This window comes from Bufo gargarizans, chromosome 3, assembly GCF_014858855.1.
Source record: "Bufo gargarizans isolate SCDJY-AF-19 chromosome 3, ASM1485885v1, whole genome shotgun sequence".
NCBI classification, from domain to species: Eukaryota; Metazoa; Chordata; class Amphibia; order Anura; family Bufonidae; genus Bufo; species Bufo gargarizans.
Window position 1 is genome coordinate 484,622,014 of NC_058082.1, and position 22,107 is coordinate 484,644,120.

The 22,107-nt window shown below is 46.7% G+C and overlaps 1 pseudogene; it reads left to right on the forward strand.

The window, feature by feature from the left end:
- The first annotated feature begins 17,231 nt into the window (after window positions 1–17,231).
- Window positions 17,232–22,107, forward strand: LOC122930559 (annotated as a pseudogene).

Below are 22,107 nucleotides of genomic sequence, written 5' to 3' on the forward strand. Positions count from 1 at the left end.
CCTGCAGAGCCGACAGCCGAGGACCAGGAAGCGGTGACTACAAAGCATTCACCGCTTCCTTCCTGGTCCTTTTGCCCTGAAACTTTGGGAACGGCATTCCTGCCATGAAAAAAGTGCAGGAACACCGTTCCCACCCGTTCCCCCTCGACTCGAGCCCTGAGACAGCCCGGCCCACCAGGCAAATGCCCGGTCTGCCCTATGGCCAGTCCGGCCCTGCCCCCAGTCTTGCCAGAATCTCACCCTTTATGGTCGGGTAGTTGGCCGCTTGATCATCTGGTAGGTCGAAAAACACCTTCTGGGGTCCAGACGCCAGGTACGGAGCGATGACCTCAGCCCATTGGTTTCAGGGTAACTTCTCCATCACGGCCACCTTTTCGAATACCGCCAAATAGGTCTCGACGTCAACCGAGGGGGTAATCTTACGGATCGCCGCACGGACAGCTTCGGGCATCGTGGTACGCTCCTGGCACTTGTAACACCATCACATGCTGTAATAGCAGCTGCTTGGTTTCCTGCTGCTGCTTGTTATCCTCCCGCTGCTTCAAGTAAGCCTCCATGAGGGCTTTCACGACCGCCTCCATTTTGTTAGGGGACATGGGTCGTAACCTTGCCTGCTTGATATAGGACATACACCCGTGCCTGGGGAAAAAAAACAAAAACTTTTCGGCCTTCAGGCCAGCCTCACTGCGTATGCCCGCTCCAAGCCACCAAATGTGGGGATTCGCTCTTGTAGGCAGGTTAGCGGACGCAGTATAGAGGCAACGGACCAGGGTTTAAATCAATCTTCAGTGTTTATTCACGCTCATAACATAACACAACAGTCCCTTTTCAGGCTTGGTGCTTGTTCACTCACAGAAAAAAATTGTTCACCTATTATCCTGGGTGTCAGCCTCAGAAAGTCCACTTGCAGGCTGTAAGGCGGCCTGCTCGACTGACAAACCTGACAGTGCTAATTGCTTTTAAACCCGCCAAGACCCGGCCTGGAACGTGGGGAGTAGCCACCCACCCAGCACTTTGGCTACTCCCAGTAAATGACGTCCCGGATCAGCTTTACAGCCTAACTAAACAGCTGAAGTGTCAGACTGCAATCTGCCATACTGACACTTCAGGAAATAAAAACGGCTCTTAACTCACCGAGGCAAGGAACCTCGGTGCCACGTACCGACCATTAATGATGGCCCCTTGTCCCTTCCTACAATATATATATATATATATATATATATATACACACACACTTCTGCCTCCTTGTTCACTTATTTAAGTGAACAAGGAGTCAGAAGTGCTTAGTCAAGTGTTATCCATCCTCGCTAGCTGAAGACTCAGTAAGGCCTCATGCACACGACCAATATCCTTAGCCGTCCGCAGAACACAGATCTTGGCCATGAGCATGCCATCTTTTTTTCCAGTCTAGAGAAAAGAACATGCTCTATTTTTATGTGAGGCCACGGAACGGAAGCACGGATGTGGACAGTACACATTGTGCTGTCTGCATCTTTTGTGCTCCTTTAAAATCAATGGATCCACATCTAAACCGCAAAAATGTGGAATGCATGCAGACCATAGATACTGTCATGTGCATGAGGTCTTATAGAAAGTCTCTGATCCAGTCTTTCGTTAGTGAGAAGGGACAGTACAAGGCTGAGTATTTCTGCCATTTTGTTTAAGCGGGATCTCAATACCATGATTTCCAAAATTGGCAGGTCACTATGAAACGTAGAAAGAGTTTTTAAAGGAGAGTTACACTATAGATGTTTGTCTTTCTTACCTGCTTCTTTTTTTTCACTTAAAAGGTTTACCTGGAAATTTGATATACATGGTCTATCCTCAGCATAGGTCATCAATATCAGATCAGTGGGGATCCAACTACAGCCACCCCCGCTGATCAGCGCCAGACATTAGACAGCAGCAGTGCTTGGTATTGCAGCTCATCTCCTTTCACTTGAATGGGACTGAACTGCAACTAGGCCTTGTGACTGATATACATTGACATCACTGGCCTCCCAACAGTTGATCGGCAGGGGTCCTGGAAGATGGACGCCAGCCGATCTGATATTGATGACCTATCCTAAAGATAGACCATCAATATCCCCAGATAACACGTTGTTCTTCTGAGCTCCTCTGTAGAACTAGTATCTGCACTTTATAGTCACTGTATGGTTGTAATATTGGTCTTTGTGTAGTGATTTTTATTCAGTAAGACTACGGTAATATTATTCAGTTACTCAGTGGTAATGGTACCAGTGGTAATGCAAACTGTGGCAAAATAAAAAGGGGAAAGGCACTTATAGGGTGATATATATTATAAATTAGGATGAAAACTAGATGATCATGCTCACCTTTAGGTGTTGTGCAATCATAGGCACAACACTAGTGAAAGGTATGTAGGTGCAAGTGGTTGGTGCTGCCAGTGTCGGTAGGTCGTCAACACAAGGGGTAGCCAACCCTCCGGAGGAAAGTGAATAGTATAAGCAAGAGGGTGCAAATGGTTGACACTGTGCAATGTTCTGATAACTCTGGGCGCAAACACGACCACAATAGGATGGAATAGATTTCTCTTATTTTTTTTATTTTATTTTGTTACCAATAAAGAAAAATCTATTCCATCCTATTGTGGTCGTGTTTGCGCCCAGAGGTGTCAGAGCATTAAAGAGTGTTGATCATCTGCACCCCCTTGCTTATACCATTCAGTAGTGGCAATGGTATGGTAGTGGTTATGATGCATCATATAGTGGTAATATTGGTAATACCGGCCTTTGTACAGTTTGTTTTGTTCATTTTTAGTGTGGACATTGAACTAGATAAACCTTCTTTTTCAATCATATCAACTACACAACTAATTAATTTATATTTAAGCAATTTATAGTTGTAACATTTGGTCCTGGTATAGTAGTATTATTTGATAATTACTGTATATACGTGACAGTATATACATGACATTCTGCGGATTTCTAAATCCACATGGCAGGTCACTTTCCACAAGGAACAAAAACAAAATGTACATGAGATTTGTCTAATCTTAAACACCTGGCTGGTACTGTATTACACTGCAGTTTCACCACACGAGTATCTGCGTGGAAAAACCATGCTTATCTGCACTCTGCGCAGGCAGGCTATATATGACCATGTGTTTGTGCAATATTTCATTTAGGGCCCCACTTAAAATTTTGCCCAGGGATACACTTTGCCTAAAACTGGCCCTGCCTAGTGTCAAAAAAGTGTTAAAAGTTTTCAGATTCAAGGTCTTAAAAGTGACAAGCCCGATTGACGTCATGAGGAAGTAGGAAGAAAACAATTTGGTGGTGGGGAATAGTTTGACCCAAACTGATTTCAATATTTGTAACAGTGTAGATGTGGTTACATACTGTATAGATATGTAATTTTTTTGATAATAAAGAACACTTTAACCCCTTAAGAACCAGGCCCATTTTCGTTTTTGCATTTTCATTTTTCCTCCGCACATTCCAATAGCCATATCGTTTTAAATATTCCTTTCATATAACCATATGAGGACTTATTTTTTGTGGGATACAGTAAGTTTTGTTTTTTTAATAGCGTCATTACCATTTCTTGCACTGGAAAATGGGAAAAAATTATTTGTGGGGTGAAATTGAGCAAAACTCCACAATTCAACAAAGTTTTGTTGATTTTGATATTACGGCGTTTGTTAAAAATGACATGACATCCTGATGCTGGAGATCAATATAATTATGGAATAATCACTTTTTTTTTTTTTGTTAGACTACTTTCTGATAGCCATAACTCTTTTTTTTTACATTTTTGTCTAGAGATCTGTATGAGGGTTTATTTTCTGCATGATGAGCTGTATTTTTTATTGTTAGCATTTTGGGGTTATGTACAGCTTTTTGATAACTGTTGATTGCCTGTTATTGAGGAACTTCCTGCAATATACTTACCTGGTTTGTTGGTCTCCTGCTCGTGTGTGATTACCCGTCTGTCTCATCCCTTGGTCTTGGCGTTCCCTCCTGGTTTTGACTTCGGCTTCTCCTGACGATCCTCTGCCTGCTCCTCTGGTACCGTGCTGCTCTATTGGTTCTGACTCGGCTCATTTGACTTCTCTGTTGTATGTCTGTCTTCCCTGCATTTATTCTAGTTAAGGGTTTGTCGACCAGTTGTCCCTTGTCACTAGGACTTGCGAGGCAAGTAGGCAGGGATATAGGTATGGGTTGAGCTCAGTGGTCACTTCCCCACCCCCTGTGTGTGTGACAACCATGATCTGTATTATAGTCCCCATATTTGAATGGTACTTACTGTATAGCTTTCTGTCACAGATTTTTGCAAAAAAACACTTTTATTCAATATGTTAATTAGGTTCTGAAGGTGCCCAGGGGCGGCGTTCAAGCGGCCGGTGCCCAGGCTTCTCGTCACTTTTCATATGAAACCCCTCCCCTTTCACCCCTCTGGCCCGCCCTAGGTTCTTCATAAATCTAACGCCAGCGCCGTTCACAAGATTTGCCGCGCCTGCGCACTTTATTACCCATTATGGGCAGAGGCACAAAAGCGTTTAATGTGCATGTGCCGCCCCGTACAACTTAGCAGTTATGTAGAGGGTCTGTGGGGACTGTGCACTGAAGCATTGTCTGATGTTAACTAAGTATGTGGCAAAGTCCTCAGCTGAGATGAGAGGAGAGGGTGGGGGTACTGGAGGACGGAGAAGGGAATTAAAAGTTTTAAAAAGTTGTTTAGGGCTGTGGGACAGGGAAGATATGAGATATGAGAAGTAGGCCTGTTTTGCATCAAAAAGTGAGGATTTGAAAATGAAGAGGGATTGCTTGTGTGTGGTGAAGTGATCCTTAGAATGGGATTCCTTCCATCGCCGCTCAACAGCCCTGGAAGCTTGTCTGAGTTTTTGGGTTAGGTTGGTGTGGCAGGGTTGTCTGTTGATTTTTCGGGTTTTGTTGTGTGTGAGGGGGGCAACAATGTCCAGAGCTGTACTTATTGTGGTGTTCTATAGGGTGGTGGCAGTATCTGGGACTTGGAGAGAACAAATGGTAGAGAGTGGCAGAAGAGAGTCAAAAAGCAAACGAAAGTCAAGATGTTAAGGCTGGGTTCACACCTGAGCGTTTTACAGCGCGTTCCTACGCGCTGTAAAACGCTCAACAAGGAGAAACCAATGATTCCCTATGGAAATGGTTCTCACCTGGGCGTTATACAGCGCGTACGATCGCGCTGTAAGACGCCCGACGCCCCAAGAAGTACATGAGCTTCTTTGGGGCGTCTTGTCGCGCGTTCTCGTACATAGACTTTCGGGAACGCGCGACAATGGGCGTTCGCTTGTCTCTGTATGCGCGATTGCAAACGCCGGTACAATCGCGCATACAGAGCGCTCCTTTCAGAACGCTCAGGTGTGAACCCAGCGTTAAGGTTCCTGTGGTTATCTGTGGTAAAGCCTTCTGTGATGTGTATTAGCAGAAAAAGAAAATATATATTTGCCACTCAGCGGTTCAGTTATCTGTGGTAAAGCCTTCTGTGATGTGTATTAGTGGAAAAATAAAATATATACAGTATTTGCTGCTCAGCGGTTCAGTTATCTGTGGTAAAGCCTTCTGTGACATTTATTAGCGAAAAATGAAAATATATATTTGCCACTCAGCGGTTCAGTTATCTGTGGTAAAGCCTCTTGTGACGTGTAATATCGGGAAAAATAAATAAATATGTATTTGCCACTCAGCGGTTCAGTTATCTGTGGTAAAGCCTTTTGTGACGTGTATTAGCGTAAAAGAAAATATATATTTGCCGCTCATCGGTTCAGTTATCTGTTTTAAAGCCAATTGTGCTGTGTATTAGTGGCAAACCAAAAATATATTTGCCGGTCAGCGGTGCAGTTATATAATTAAAAGCCGTGTGTAGTGTAAAAATGTAAATAAAATAGGGCTTATTTGCCGTTCAGCGGTGCAGTTATTTGTGGTAAATCCCTTTTTGCGGTCTGGACCAAATTACGTAGTGGTGACATTTTTTATGTAAAGCAGGCAAAATTGATGGGTGATTAGAGACTTTCTTCTGTATGAACCGAATTCCATTATCCTTTCATTGGTGAAATTTTTTATTGCAAACATGCTGATTCCTTCTTATATCTGTCTAAACTATGTCCCAGTGGTGGATCCAGAGCCTGGTTTCGGGAGGGGCACTTCCATATTGTTTTGTGGCGGCGGACAGAAAATAATGTGGTGCTTATAGAACAGACTATCTTATTTAACCTGTGTGAGCAGAAGAAATGCTCTGTCTATGGCCTCATGCACACAGCCGTTGTTTGGGTCCGCATCCGAGCCGCTGTTTTGGCGGCTCGGATTCGGCCCCATTCATTTCAATGGAACCGCAAAAGATGCGGACAGCACTCAGTGTGCTGTCCGCATCCATGGCTCCGTTTCGCGGCCCTGCAAAAAAAAATATAAACATGTCCTAATCTTGTCCACACATTGGCATTTATATTGCCTGGGCCTGTTCCGTTGCGCAAATTGCAGAAGGCAACACGGGCGCCTTCTGTTTTTTTGCGGATCCGCGGTTTGCGGACCGCAAAAAACGGCATGGTCGTGTGCATGAGGCCTATAACTAAGGAATATCAGGGTATATTATAAAGGGGGTAATATAACTGAGGAGGGGTAGCAGGGGACATTATACAGGGGGTAATATAACTGAGGGGTAGCAGGGGACATTATACAGTGGTAATACAGTCCTGATCAAAAGTTTAAGACCACTTGAAAAATGGCAAAAAATTATATTTGGCATGGCTGGATCTTAACAAGGTTCCAAGTAGAGCTTCAACATGCAACAAGAAGAAATGGGAGTGAGGCAAAACATTTTTTGAGCATTCAATTTAATAAAAAACAACAAATAAACTGAAACAGGCTGTTTTTCAGCTGATCAAATGTTTAGGACCACACCTCCGAAACAAAACTAAACCCCCCCAAAACAGAAATCCAACTTCCAAACATTAACTCAGTAATAAGTAGCTCCGCCGTTATTGTTTATCACTTGGTTTCAGCATGCTTGATGCAAGAGTTTCCATGAGGTGAGTGGGAACATTTCTCCAAGTGGTGAAGACGGCCGCACGAAGACCATCTACTGTTTGGAACTTTTGTCCATTTTTGTAAACTTCCCTTGCCATCCATCCCCAAAGGTTCTCAATTGGATTTAGATCAGGGGAACACGCAGGATGGGCCAAAAGAGTGATGTTATTCTCCTGGAAGAAGTTCCTTGTCCTGCGGGCATTGTGTACTGTAGCGTTGTCCTGTTGAAAAAACCCGTCGTTACCACACAGATGAGGGCCCTCAGTCATAAGGAATGCTCTCTGCAACATCTTGACATAGCCAGCGGCCGTTTGATGCCCCTGCACTTCCTGAAGCTCCATTGTTCCACTGAAGGAAAAAGTACCCCAGACCATTATGGCACCCCCTCCACTGTGGCACGTAGAAAACATCTCAGGTTGGATCTGCTTGTCATGCCAGTAACGTTGGAAACCATCAGGACCATCAAGGTTAAATTTTTTCTCATCAGAGAATAAAACTTTCTTCCACCTTTGAATGTCCTATGTTTGGTGCTCTCTTGCAAAGTCCAAACGAGCAGTTCTGTGGTGTTCAAGGAGACGAGGTCTTTGAAGACGTTTTTTGTTTTTGAAGCCCTTCAGTCTCAGATGCCATCTGATGGTTATGGGGCTGCAGTCAGCACCAGTAAGGGCCTTTATTTGGGTCGAGGATCGTCCAGTGTCTTGACGGACAGCCAATTGGATCCTCCGGCTCAGTGCTGATAAAAAAAAATTTGGGTCTTCCACTTTACTTTTTTGTTCCATAACCCTCAGGATTATTTAAGAAATTCCAAATGACTGTCTTACTGCGTCCCACCTCAGCAGCGATGGCGCGCTGTGAGAGACCCTGCTTATGCAGTTCAACAACCCGACCACGTTCAAAAAGGGAGAGTTTTTTTGCCTTTGCCATCACAACATGTGACTACCTGACAGAAAATGACAATGAATCCACATCTTTGCACAGATTTGGCCTTTTAAAGGCATGTGGTCCTGAAATTTGGATCAGCTGAAAAACCTAGCCAAGTAGATGTTGGTATCCGTATCCGTCTGCATAACTCAGTCCAAAAAAAGTCTAAGTGTAGGTCAAACGGATCTGTCATGACTTTACATTGAAAGTCAATGGGGGACGGATCCGTTTGCAATTGCACCATATTTGTGTCAATGTAAACGGATCCGTCCCCATTGACTTACATTGTAAGTCAGGACGGATCAGTTTGGCTCCGCACGGCCAGGCTACAAGCAGAGGTTTGGTGTCCGCCTCCAGAGCGGAATGGAGGCGGAACGGAGCCAAACTGATGCATTCTGAGCGGATCCTTATCCATTCAGAATGCTTTGGGGCAAAACTGATCCGTTTGGGGCCGCTTGTGAGATCCCTGAAACAGATGTCACAGGCGGACCCAGAAACAGCAGTGTGACAGTCGCCTGTGCCGCATACTGAGCTGAGCTATTTCAAAGGCTCCAAATTATTTCTTTTCATATTGATCCTTATGTTGTCTACTTGGCTCGGCAGCTCTATGTTGTGTGGTCTTTGCTCGGGGGTAAAATGCAAAGCTGTTTTCTGGATTATCCCACAGGGCCAGGATCCTCCATCACTTATTGTTATTAACCCCTCCCTTGCCAGCCCACCCAGCCCTATTTAGCTGTGTGTTCTGCTTTGAAAAAAATGTTTAGGCCATGAAGGGGTTTATTAAGTGTTGGAGGGGGTGGGGGGTGTTATTGTGCATATTGTGTTTGGAATCCATTTAACAAGTTTGACCAGTTGGGTTTGAGAGTGGTTGAGTGTCATCCACAGATCCCCCATGAAAGTGTCATCCACAGATCCCCCATAACAGTGAGTCATGCACAGATCCCCCATAACAGTGCGTCATACACAGATCACCCATAACAGTGCGTCATACACAGATCGCCCATAACAGTGTGTCATCCACAGATCCCTTATAACAGTGTGTCATCCACAGGTCCCCCATAACAGTGTGTCATCCACAGATTCCCCCATAACAGTGTGTCATCCACAGATTCCCCATAACAGTGTGTCATCCACAGATCCCCTATAACAGTGTGTCATCCACAGGTCCCCCTTAACAGTGTGTCATCCACAGATTCCCCCATAACAGTGTGTCATCCACAGATTCCCCATAACAGTGTGTCATCCACAGATCCTCCCATAACAGTGTGCCATCCACAGATTCCCCCATAACAGTGTGTCATCCACAGATTCCCCCATAACAGTGTGTCATCCACAGATTCCCCCCATAACAGTAAGTCATCCACAGATTCCCCCCATAACAGTAAGTCATCCACAGATTCCCCCCATAACAGTAAGTCATCCACAGATTTCCCCATAACAGTACATCATCCACAGATCCCCCCATAACACTGTAACAGTAAACCTTGTGCTTTTAAGGTGTTTTTTTCTTAAATGTGCCAGGGGAAGATTGCTAGGGCAGATTAAAACAGCAGTTTTTAAAGCCCTTCAGTCTCAGATGCCATCTGATGGTTATGGGGCTGCAGTCAGCACCAGTAAGCAGTAAGGGCTTTTATTTGGGTCGAGGATCGTCCAGTGTCTTGACGGACAGCCAATTGGATCCTCCGGCTCAGTGCTGATAAAAAAAAATTTGGGTCTTCCACTTGACTTTTTTGTTCCATAACCCTCAGGATTATTTAAGAAATTCCAAATGACTGTCTTACTGCGTCCCACCTCAGCAGCGATGGCGCGCTGTGAGAGACCCTGCTTATGCAGTTCAACAACCCGACCACGTTCAAAAAGGGAGAGTTTTTTTGCCTTTGCAATCACAACGTGTGACTACCTGACAGAAAATGATTATTAATCCACATCTTTGCACAGATTTGGCCTTTTAAAGGCATGTGGTCCTGAAATTTGGATCAGCTGAAAAACAGCCTGTTTCAGTTTAATCGTTATTTTCAATTAATTGAATGCTCAAAAAATGTTTTGTCTCGCTCTCATTTCTTCTTGTTGCATGTTGAAGCTCTACTTGGAACCTTGTTAAGATCCAGCCATGTAAAATATGATCTTTTGCCATTTTTCAAGTGGTCTTAAACTTTTGATCAGGACTGTATTAGGCCCCTTTCACACGGGCGAGTTTTCCGTGCGGGTGCGATGCGTGCGGTGAACGCACTGCACCCGCACTGAATCCTGACCCATTCATTTCTATGGGACTGTGCACACGAGCGGTGATTTTCACGCATCACTTGTGCGTTGCGTGAAAATCGCAGCATGCTCCTCTTTGTGCGTTTTTCACGTAACGCAGGCCCTATAGAAATGAATGGGGTTGCGTGAAAATCGCATGCATCCGCAAGCAAGTGCGGATGCGGTGCGATTTTCACGCATGGGTTCTAGGTGACAGTCTATTCACTGTATTATTTTCCCTTATAACATGGTTATAAGGGAAAATAATAGCATTCTATATACAGAATGCTTAGTATAATAGTGCTGGAAGGGTTAAAAATAATAAAAAAGTTAACTCACCTTCTCCTCTTGTTCGGGTAGATGCCGGTCTGTTCTTTAGCTGTGGACTGAAGGACCTGTGGTGATGTCAGATCACATGCTCCATCACCATGGTGATGGACCATGTGATTGGAGCATGTGATCTGACGTCACCTCTGGTCATTCAGTCCACAGCTAAAGAACAGACCGGCATCTACCCGAACAAGAGGAGAAGGTGAGTTAACTTTTTTATTATTTTTAACCCTTCCAGCACTATTATACTAAGCATTCTGTATATAGAATGCTATTATTTTCCCTTATAACCATGTTATAAGGGAAAATAATACAATCTTCAGAACATCAATCCCAAGCCCGAACTTCTGTGAAGAAGTTCGGGTTTGGGTACCAAACATGCGCGATTTTTCTCACGCGAGTGCAAAACGCATGACAATGTTTTGCACTCGCGCGGAAAAATCGCGCATTTTCCCGCAACGCACCCGCCTCTTATCCGGGCAAAAAACATGACGCCCGTGTGAAAGAGGCCTAACTGAGGGGTATCAAGGAAAATTATACAAGGGGTAATATAACTGAGGGATATCAAGGGACATTATACAGGGGTAATATAACTGAGGGGTATTAGGGTCAATTATACAAAGTGTAATATAAATGCGGAGAGGTATTAGGGTACATTATACAGGGGGTAATATGATTGAGGGGTATCAGGGTAAATTATACAAGGGGAATATAACTGAGGAGGGCTATCAGGGACCTTATACAGGGGTAATATAAGTTATATTACCACTGCATAATGTCCCCTGATACCCCTCAGTTATATTACCACTGCATAATGTCCCCTGATACCCCTCAGTTATATTACCACTGTATAATGTCCCCCGATATCCCTGTTATATTACCACTGTATAATGTCCCCTGATACCCCTCAGTTATATTACCACTGTATAATGTCCCCCGATATCCCTCAGTTATATTACCACTGTATAATGTACCCTGATACCCGTCAGTTATATTACCCCCCTGTATAATGTACCCTAATACCCCTCAGTTATATAACTGAAGGTATCAGGAGACATTATACAGGGGGTTAATATAACTGAGCTGAGGAGGGGTGCAGGGTACATACTTAATACGCGTAGTGCGTATTGTATATAATTTATAGGGTCTCGGCCAGGGCACGATGACGCCGCAGCCCTCACCTCACTTAGTAGGCGTGCAGGATGGCACGCAGTACCTTCAGGCAGGTTCTTCTTCCTTACTCTGCCGCCCAGGCGGGACCACTCCCTCTCCTGTCCTGGTTGCACTGTGTGCACCTGCACGCACGTCTCTGCCTCCGCTCCAGCTCCGTCCCCCTATGTACAGTGAACTTAGCCGGCACCTGCGGCACAGGTATTGCAGTGTGGGATGGGACAGGCATGGCCAGTGTTAGGGCAGGGGAATCCGCAAAACGATATTCTCGGATTCTCCCCCCCCCCGGATCCGCCAATGCTATGTCCACACTCTAGCAGCCAAGTACTGGATATAATAACTTCTTATTTGTAATTAGCAATCCACAGGGTGGTCTCCCGGCCTAATGGCAGGCAAAAACTTCTGCTCCATTCTTTGTACAGGATGCTTTCCTAAACTCTGTTCCACAATGTCCATAGAGGAATGCACGGCCGCCATCAGGGGGGCCCGGACCCTGGGGGGGGGGGGGGGGCCAGCCAGTTCCAATAAAAAATAAAAAATTATTTTTAATTTTTTTCCTCCCATTTGTCAGTTACTTGAGTTGAACTTTATTGCGTTGCTAGAGGGGGGCAATTGATTATTCCTTGCTGGTGATGTCCGGTTTATGAACGAATCGTTCTTTTGAATCGATTCAGTTCACTGAACCGGAGGAGTCGATTCCTCTGACTGAGCTGATCCGTGTGAAGCCGCTCAGTCTGAGTCAGTGAGTCACACAGCACACAATAGCAAAGCCGCTAGCAGCAGAGAGGGACTCGGGAGGAATGCAATCTGATCCTATAGTGGAAGCGGGCTTCTGCCAGCCCCTCCCCGCCCACCAACCAATCAGAGCTGAGGTAAGCACTAGCAGCTCTGAGTCACACACTGTAAAGGGAGGAGTGTAATCTGATCCTAGAGTGCAAGCTGCTTCTGCCAGCCCCTCCCCTCCCCGCCCACCAACCCTTCAGAGCTCAGGCAATGCAAGCACTAGCAGCTCTGATTCTGAGTCACACACTGTACAGGGAGGAGTGTAATCTGATCCTAGAGTGGAAGCTGCTTCTGCCAGCCCCTCCCCTCCCCGCCCACCAACCAATCAGAGCTCAGGCAAGCACTAGCAGCACTGAGTCTGAGTCACACACTGTACAGGGAGTCTAAGAATCGAATGAGTCTCAGGTTAAAAGAATCTAAAGGTCCGACTTAGTTAGAGACTCATTCGATTCTTTGAGTTAAAAGAGCCGTGAGTCACTAGAACAGTTTACACTGAGGCTGATGCTTTTGCTGCAGCAGTGATAAGATTAAGGGACAGGAGCAGAGAGATAAGAGAAGTGACAGATGACTGTGAAGACCACGCGATCTGTTGCTCCAAAGCCATGAGTTTGTAAGGCTACTTTCACACTAGCAGCAGGACGGATCCGACACGCTGTTCACCCTGTCGGATCCGTCCTGCCATTATTTCGCCGGACCGCCGCTCTGTCCCCATTGACTATAATAGGGACGGGGGTGGAGCTCTGGCGCCGCATGGCATTGCGTGGCGAAAGGCCGCCGGACTAAAAGTACTGCCTGTCCAACTTTTTCATCCAGCTGCCTCTCACCGCGAACTGCCCTGCTGCGCCGGAGCTCCACCCCCATCCCCATTATAGTCAATGGGGACGGTGCGGCGGCAGGACGGATCTAACAGGGTGACAATCTCTCTTCAGGTTTATTAGAAAATCGTGCACAAATTGCACACTAGTTATTTTCCTGAGTGATGTCTGTGTGGACTGTGGGGACTATTTTATTATCAGCCAGTGTTACTGTTATCAACTTAGCACACACAGTTTTCCCTGTGCATTCACTTCACTTGGCTGGACTACTGTCAGACTGCTGTCACTGTGGGTAACAATGCACAACACACAGCTCCTGAGTCCTCCTGTCCGCTTCCCTTCACTTCCTGACTCAGTCAGAGCTCAGACAATGCACCAAGAGCCGACTCAGCAAGTGAATCAAAGCATCCGCGCATGCGCACCACCTAAGCTCTTCAGTCAGTAGACTCAGCAAGTGAACCGAAGATCTGATTCATGAACCGATTCATCTGAAAGATCCGAACTTCCCATCTCCATTCCTTTCCCGTATTATACCTGGTATACCGACTCCGGCTGCATTCCCCTTTAAAAGGCTCTGAGCCGCTGCGCAGAGGAACGTAGCTGCGCAGCGGCAGGTGACGTCAGACGCTGTTGCTGTCCACTGCCTGCTGCCGCCTCATGCCGTGACGCCGCCTTCACATTAGCGCGCCGCAGCCTGCCTGCCACTGCCAGCCACTGCCAGACACAATCAATTCTGGTTTGCAGGCTTGCAGCCAGGCGCGGCGGTGGGAACTTCTGTTCTGGCCTCGGGGAGTGGGACTGGAATCAAATCTGGGAAGAATTGTGGTGGAAGCTTGCCCAGATGCCCTAGTGCCCTCACCCCACTTAGCCAGCCCAGGAAGGAGTCAGTGCCGGCTCCATGATCCATGCTCCACTCCATCACATGTTGGACCGGACGGACCCCAACGATTCATTAAGGTCCATTAGGTTACTTGTTTCCATAAATAATGTTATCCTTTTACTGTTAATGGTGGCATACAGTATTTTTTTCAAAGCAGAACACACAGCTAAATTGTTGGGGCTGGGTGGGCTGGCAAGGGAGGGGTTAATAACAATAAGTGGTGGAGGATCCTGGCCCTGTGGGATAATCCAGAAAACAGCTTTGCATTTTACCCCCGAGCAAAGACCACACAACATAGAGCTGCCGAGCCAAGTAGACAACATAAGGGTCAATATGAAAAGAAATAATTTGGAGCCTTTGAAATAGCTCAGCTCAGTATGGCTACTTTCACACCTGCATTTAGGTGCGGATCCGTCTGGTATCTGCACAGACGAATCTGCACCTATAATGCAAATGTTGGTATCCATATCCGTCTGCATAACTCAGTCAAAAAAAAGTCTAAGTCTGAGTGTAGGTCATACGGATCCGTCATGACTTTATATTGAAAGTCAATGGGGGACGGATCCGTTTGCAATTGCACCATATTTGTGTCAATGTAAACGGATCCGTCCCCATTGACTTACATTGTAAGTCAGGACGGATCAGTTTGGCTCCGCATGGTCAGGCTGCAAGCAGCGGTTTGGTGTCCGCCTCCAGAGCGGAATGGAGGCGGAACGGAGCCAAACTGATGCATTCTGAGCGGATCCTTATCCATTCAGAATGCATTGGGGTAAAACCGATCCGAGTGGGGCCGCTTGTGAGATCCCTGAAACAGATGTCACAGGCGGACCCAGAAACGGCAGTGTGAAAGTAGCCTATGCCGCATACTGAGCTGAGCTATTTCAAAGGCTCCAAATTATTTCTTTTCATATTGATCCTTATGTTGTCTACTTGGCTAGGCAGCTCTATGTTGTGTGGTCTTTGCTCGGGGGTAAAATGCAAAGCTGTTTTCTGGATTATCCCACAGGGCCAGGATCCTCCATCACTTATTGTTATTAACCCTTCCCTTGCCAGCCCACCCAGCCCTATTTAGCTGTGTGTTCTGCTTTGAAAAAAATGTTTAGACCATGAAGGGGTTGATTAAGTGTTGGAGGGGGTGGGGGGTGTTATTGTGCATATTGTGTTTGGGATCCATTTAACAAGTTTGACCAGTTGGGTTTGAGAGTGGTTGAGTGTCATCCACAGATCCCCCATGAAAGTGTCATCCACAGGTCCCCAGTAACAGTGTGTCATCCACCGGTCCCCAGTAACAGTGTGTCATCCCCAGGTCCCCACTAACAGTGTGTCATCCCCAGGTCCCCACTAACAGTGTGTCATCCACAGGTCCCCCATGAAAGTGTTATCCACAGATCCCCACTAACAGTGTCTCATCCACAGATCCCCCATAACAGTGTGTCATCCACAGATTCCCCCCATAACAGTAGGTCATCCACAGATTCCCCCCATAACAGTAAGTCATCCACAGATTCCCCCCATAACAGTAAGTCATCCACAGATTCCCCCCATAACAGTAAGTCCTCCACAGATTCCCCCCATAACAGTAAGTCCTCCACAGATTCCCCCCATAACAGTAAGTCCTCCACAGATTCCCCCATAACAGTAAGTCCTCCACAGATTCCCCCTATAACAGTAAGTCATCCACAGATTACCCCCATAACAGTAAGTCCTCCACAGATTACCCCCATAACAGTAAGTCCTCCACAGATCCCCCCCATAACAGTACGTCATCCACAGATCCCCCCATAACACTGTAACAGTAAACCTTGTGCTTTTAAGGTGTTTTTTCTTAAATGTGCCAGGGAAAGATTGCTAGGGCAGATTAGAACAGGTAGTGTAGTTAGTGTTAGTGTAGGGTCCTGCTTAAAAGAGTCTACCTTGTCGTGGTAGCAGGCTTCATATTATTTGGTCAAAAAATAATTCCTTACTGAAATCACTGATTATCAATTTTTACTGTCTTTGTAGTTGTAAAAAAATAATTAAATTGGGGGTAGGTCCTTGGGGATGGAGGGGAGGCGGAGTCAGGACGGATTCTAAAGGCGCGGGGTAGGAGGGGGGGCCCAGGCCTTGAGCTGTGTAAGGGGCCCCAAAATTTTAGGCTTCTCCCGGTCACTGGTGCTTGTGGAGCCCATGAGCAAATGCTGCTTCTATCTCCACTAGACTCTCTCTATATCCATAAGGAACTCTGGTCTGTGCTAGGTAGCTGTAAGGCTGGTTTCCATGGTCCCTCAGCCTGGCCATAGCCAAGGGGCTAAAATGGCAGCTACATCCTGGACAGGTGCTGCTCCACACCTCTGGTTTGCCTGGGCGACCAGTGTCACACAGGGGAGGATCTGCTCAGTGTCCTTCAGCAAGAAATGGAATTCTGGCTTTCTCCGCAACAACTCAAAATCAAAACCATGGTGACCGACAGCGGGAAGGACATGGCGTCAGCGCTGCGTCAAGGAGGGCTGGGCAATGTGCCCTGCATGGCACATGTGTTCAATCTGGTTCAATCTGGTTGTCAAACGGTTCCTGAAGTCTTCCACCCATCTGCAAAACATCCTAAAAATGGCCAGGAAACTTTGCATGCACTTCAGCCACTCGTACACCGCAAAGCACACCCTCCTTGAGCTGCAGCAGCAGAAAGGCATCCCCCAACATACTCTGATATGCGATTTTTCCACCTGTTGGAATTCCACCCTCCATATGTTGGACCGACGATATGAACAGAGAAAGGCTATCAATGGTTTCTTGATGATCCAAGCGGACAGGACTACTTCCCTGTGTAACTTCGATGTCAGACAATGGCAGCTCATGCGTGACACCTGCCGTTTACTCAGGCCCTTGGAGGAGGCCACGTTATTTGTCAGTCACCAGGACTACAGGATGAGCGTCATTCCACTGTTTCATGCCCTGGAATCTGTAAATCTGTCTGGTCTGGGGACTAGAGACGTGATGCCTAGAAAGATAGCGGCGGAGTTTGATACATTTGTCTGTCAAGATCTATGTTTACAGTCGGTGAACGGGAACATCATTTATTGCAAGGATATGCAAACACCAACCGATGGGGTGTTAACTGCCAGAAGTAGGTCATCGGCACAAAGGAGCAGTCATTTTCACAGCTCGAGGTATCCTCCCGGAATCTTGACCTCTGCACGTCGAAGGTCTGCATTGCGAAGCTTGTCTAAAAGAAAAATCCCGCAGTGCACCCGCTTGGAGGAAACTCTTGATCCGGCACAGGCTGCTCTGCTCCTTCGAAAACAATGGACTCTGTACAGTGTGACACCTATGTATAATTTCTCATACACCAAACTGACAGAGTATTCTGAGCACTTGTCTGCCTGCCCACATAGCTGCCGAGAAGCAGAAGGGTCTTGCCAATGAAGTGGGCTCAGAGCTGAACCTAAAAGCCAAATTTTCCTGTTTACCTGGACTCAAAAAAGGAAAGGACAGAGATCTACTGGCTGTGCTCATACATATTTCATCCAAGCCTCCACTCACCAAGGCAAGCACAGAGGATTGGATTGTGTGGACAGGGTGGTTCTGCAGGACGAACAAAGAGGACAATCTATTAGAGGTGTTAGTAGAGACATTTACTTGCCTCCTGCTCTTCCTGTATAACGGCTACGAGGCGCTTACGACCAGGGCTGCCATCAGAAATTTTGGGGCCCCTTACACAGCTCAAGGCCTGGGCCCCCCTCCTACCCCGCCCCTTTAGAATCCGTCCTGACTCCACCTCCCCTCCACCCCCAAGGACCTACCCCCAATTTCATTATTTTTTACAACTACAAAGACAGTAAAAAGTGATAATCAGTGATTTCAGTAAGGAATTAATTTTTGACCAAATAATATGAAGCCTGCTACCATGACAAGGTAGACCCTACACTAACACTAACTACACTAACTGTTCTAATCTGCCCTAGCAATCTTCCCCTGGCACATTTAAGAAAAAACACCTTTAAAGCACAAGGTTTACTGTTACTGTGTTATGGGGGGATCTGTGGATGACACACTGTTATGGGGGAATCTGTGGATGACACACTGTTATGAGGAATCTGTGGATGACACACTGTTATGGGGATCTGTGGATGACGAACACTGTTATGGGGATCTGTGGATGACGAACACTGTTATGGGGATCTGTGGATGACGAACACTGTTATGGGGATCTGTGGATGACACACTGTTATGGGGGATGTGTGGATGACACACTGTTATGGGGGATGTGTGGATGACACACTGTTGTGGGGGATGTGTGGATGACACACTGTTATGGGGGATCTGCGGAGGACACATTGTTATGGGGGATCTGCGGAGGACACACTGTTATGGGGGATCTGTGGATGACACACTGTTATGGGGGGATCTGTGGATGACACACTGTTATGAGGAATCTGTGGATGACGAACACTGTTATGGGGATCTGTGGATGACACTGTTATGGGGGATCTGTGGATGACACTGTTATGGGGGATCTGTGGATGACACACTGTTATGGGGGATCTGTGGAGGACACACTGTTATGGGGGATCTGTGGATGACACACTGTTATGGGGGATCTGCGGATGACACACTGTTATGGGGGATCTGCGGAGGACACACTGTTATGGGGGATCTGCGGAGGACACACTGTTATGGGGGATCTGCGGATGACACACTGTTATGGAGGATCTGTGGAGGACACACTGTTATGGGGGATCTGCGGATGACACACTGTTATGGGGGATCTGCGGATGACACACTGTTATGGGGGATCTGTGGAGGACACACTGTTATGGGGGATCTGCGGATGACACACTGTTATGGAGGATCTGTGGATGACACACTGTTATGGGGGATCTGTGGATGACACACTGTTATGGGGATCTGTGGATGACACACTGTTATGGGGGGATCTGTGGATGACACACTGTTATGGGGGGATCTGTGGATGACACACTGTTATGGGGGATCTGTGGGATGACACACTGTTATGGGGATCTGTGGATGAACACTGTTATGGGGGATCTGTGGATGACACACTGTTATGAGGAATCTGTGGATGACGAACACTGTTATGGGATCTGTGGATGACACTGTTATGGGGGAATCTGTGGATGACACACTGTTGGGATTGTGGATGGATCTGTGATGACGAACACTGTTATGGGGGCTCTCTGGGTGGCACTGTTATGGGGGATCTGTGGATGACACACTGTTATGGGGGATCTGTGGATGACACACTGTTATGGGGGATCTGTGGATGACGCACTGTTATGGGGGCTCTGTGGATGACGTACTGTTATGGGGGCTCTGTGGATGACGCACTGTTATGGGGGATCTGTGGATGACACACTGTTATGGGGGATCTGTGGATGACACATTGTTATGGGGGATCTGCAGATGACACACTGTTATGGGGGGGATCTGTGGATGACGCACTGTTATGGGGGATCTGTGGATGACACACTGTTATGGGGGATCTGTGGATGACACACTGTTATGGGGGATCTGTGGATGACACACTGTTATGGGAGATCTGTGGATGACACACTGTTATGAGGAATCTGTGGATGACGAACACTGTTATTGGGATCTGTGGATGACACTGTTATGGGGGATCTGTGGATGACACTGTTATGGGGGATCTGTGGATGACACACTGTTATGGGGGATCTGTGGATGACGAACACTGTTATGGGGGATCTCTGGGTGGCACTGTTATGGGGGATCTGTGGATGACACACTGTTATGGGGGATCTGTGGATGACACACTGTTATGGGAGATCTGTGGATGACACACTGTTATGGGGGATCTGTGGATGACGCACTGTTATGGGGGCTCTGTGGATGATGCACTGTTATGGGGGATCTGTGGATGACACACTGTTATGGGGGATCTGTGGATGACACATTGTTATGGGGGATCTGCAGATGACACACTGTTTTGGGGGGATCTGTGGGTGACACACTGTTATGGGGGATCTGTGGATGACACACTGTTATGGGGGATCTGTGGATGACACACTGTTATGGGGGATCTGTGGATGACACACTGTTATGGGGGATCTGTGGATTACACTTTTATGGGGGATCTGTGGATGACACTCAACCACTCTCAAACCCAACTGGTCAAACTTGTTAAATGGATCCCAAACACAATATGCACAATAACACCCCCCACCCCCTTCAACACTTAATTAACCCCTTCATGGCCTAAACATTTTTTTCAAAGCAGGACACAAAGCTAAATAGGGCTGGGTGGGCTGGCAAGGGAGGGGTTAATAACAATAAGTGATGGAGGATCCTGGCCCTGTGGGATAATCCAGAAAACAGCTTTGCATTTTACCCCTGAGCAAAGACCACACAACATAGAACTGCCGAGCCAAATGGACAACATAAGGATCAATATGAAAATAAATAATTTGGAGCCTTTGAAATAGCTCAGCGCAGTATGCGGCACAGGCGACTGTCACACTGCCGTTTCTGGGTCCGCCTGTGAGATCTGTTTCAGGGATCTCACAAGCGGCCCCAAACAGATCAGTTTTGCCCCAATGCATTCAGAATGGATAAGGATCCGTTCAGAATGCATCCGTTTGGCTCCGTTCCGCCTCCATTCCGCTCTGGAGGCGGACACCAAAACGCTGCTTGCAGTCGGATCTTTAAAATATTTTAACCTGTGACTCATTTGATTCTCAGACTCCCTGTACAGTGTGCGACTCAGACTCAGAGCTGCTAGTGCTTGCCTTTCCTCAGCTGTGATTGGTTGGTGGGCGGGGAGGGGAGGGGCTGGCAGAAGCAGCTTCCACTCTAGGATCAGATTACACTCCTCCCGAGCCCCTCCCCTCCCTGCTGCCAGCGGCTCTGCTATTGTGTGCTAGGTCAGACTGAGCTGTTTCACTCGGATCAGCTCAGTCAGACTCCTCCGGTTCAGTGAACTGAATCGATTCAAATGAACGATTCGTTCATGAATCGGACATCACTAGCAAGGAATAATCAATTGCCCCCCTCTAGCGATGCAATAAAGTTCAACTCAAGTCACTAACAAATGGGAGGGGAAGAAAAAAAATAAAAAAAATAAAAATAAATTATTTTTATTTTTATTTTATTGGAACTGCCCGGGCCCCCCCCAGGGTCTGGGCCCCTTACTGGGGTATTGGCTGTACCCCCCTGATGGCGGCCCTGCTTACGACTATCGTAGGGACGTGGTTCCAGAGAAACTTTAACTGTTCTTTCGGTAAGCTGGTGATCAGTTCTCAGGACCTTACGTGGCTAGCAGAGATGTGGACCGGGTATGACGTGTCTGGATCAGTGTCAGCCACAGTGTGTGTTTTCTCTGTGGCTGTCGAACCTCGCATGGACATTTCTTATGCCATCCACACAAAGGACTTCAAGATTTTATGGCGTGATATTCATAAATGAAAGGACGAGGTCACTTTAGAGGAAGTGGACAATTTATTCCAATGTCTTTACTCTCATTTCTTTAGACACTTTAGAATCCACTTATCAGCAACCTAGCTAGTCAAGGTGACGGCATCTGTGGCATTAGCGCATTGTAAAGGAAAAGTGAAGTTCCTCAGTAAGGACTACCAGTGTTGGACTGGGGTACCTAGGACCCACCAGTAAAATTTATTATGGGGGCCCACCATATGGATACATTCAAATATAATAAATTATCTAATATGTTTTTTAAATGCTAAAAAATATTTTTTATATGAACATAGGCTGGTTGAGGTTCTGTACATTGAATATATGTATGTAGTGCAGTGAGTCTAATGTGTTATGTGCCACTTGTGCAGGGGGTGGGAGACTAGGGGCCCACCTTGCTCAGGGGCCCACCGGGGGATTACCCTGTATCCCTGTGGGCTAGTCCGAGCCTGAGGACTACCTAATCCAAATGCTGGGATTCATCACAGAGCTGGCCATCAATAACATCCAGTATTGA